The sequence below is a fragment of the Seriola lalandi genome, unplaced genomic scaffold, assembly GCF_002814215.2.
Source record: "Seriola lalandi dorsalis isolate HSWRI2012SDOR001 ecotype SW California unplaced genomic scaffold, Sedor1 jcf7180002007419, whole genome shotgun sequence".
Lineage (NCBI taxonomy): Eukaryota > Metazoa > Chordata > Actinopteri > Carangiformes > Carangidae > Seriola > Seriola lalandi.
This window is the reverse complement of record NW_019478072.1, coordinates 1-1,105: the sequence shown is the minus strand read 5'-3', so window position 1 is coordinate 1,105 and position 1,105 is coordinate 1. Positions and strand designations below refer to the sequence as shown.

Here is a 1,105-nt window from a genome sequence, read left to right as displayed (position 1 = left end):
GCAAATAAATGTAGTGGAGTAAAAGTACAAAATGACAGAAAATGGAAATACTCAAGTAAAGTACCTCAGTAGCTACCTGGTGCCTAAGTACCTAAAAATTGTACCCGAGTATGGTACCTCAGTAAATGTGGTTAGTAACTTTTCACCACTGTACATATTACGTTTTGAACATTGTTTTGAAAAGGGCACAAGATTAACGGCATTTTTCTAGCGGAACCATAGTATCTTGTAGCATTACGGATATGTTTTTGTGTGACGCTTGCAAGCAGAAACTTGATTCCGTCCATTGACAGATCGTGGTAAAGGGAGGGCGTCACATTTCACCTCTTACATTACATGAAGTTGTACCCGAAGTTTTTCTTGGTATTGTTAATACCGTGCGGTTGGTTTAACCTCAGTCAGAAAGCTAATGGTGTGGTTATACGGCTAACAAAGCTAACCAACGGTTATTTGGCGGTGCGTCTTTGAAATCAGTCCTTCCCATAACCACACCACTGGGTTTCCAGCTGTGGTTCAGACATCGCGCAGAGGAGGACACGCAGGAAACATGACGAGTTTTGCCAGTAAAACGTTTTGCAGGGTCGAGAGGGTGTGTCGCCACCTCCCCGTTGCCCTGAACACTTTCCTGGTCTTCTCCATCACCGGGGAGGTGAGCTACTTGGTCCTGGTCGAGGCTCCGCTTGAGGCGGACCAGAAGAAGACGGAGTGGTCCGCCTGGTGGAAGGTCGTGCACCTGCTGGCCCAGTACTTTATGCTGGGAAACATCTGCTGGAACGCCCTGCTCTTCGTTAAAACCAGCCCCAGCATCAAGGGGGTGTTCCTGGGAGGAGAGGGGGTGGGTCAGGGTTGGAGGTAAGGAAGGAGCAGCTGTGGGGGTTGTTATAGACAAGAAAATGAATGGATTTTATTTACAATTTAGCAGTAGTGAATACACAGTACACTATATGACCAAAAGTATGTGGACACCCTTATCTACACACTTCTGTGCTCTTTTGGTCAGGGGCAGCCTCCTTAGTTCCAATCGAGGATTTTTTGTATGACATCTAATTCTTACTTTGAAATATAACATCAGTCCTGTAAATCAGTAAAAAAAAAAAAAAAAAAA

The 1,105-nt window shown here is 45.0% G+C and overlaps 1 pseudogene; it reads left to right on the top strand.

The window, feature by feature from the left end:
* Nucleotides 1-547: 547 nt before the first annotated feature.
* Nucleotides 548-852, top strand: LOC147819987 (putative palmitoyltransferase ZDHHC24 pseudogene; annotated as a pseudogene).
* Nucleotides 853-1,105: the final 253 nt, after the last annotated feature.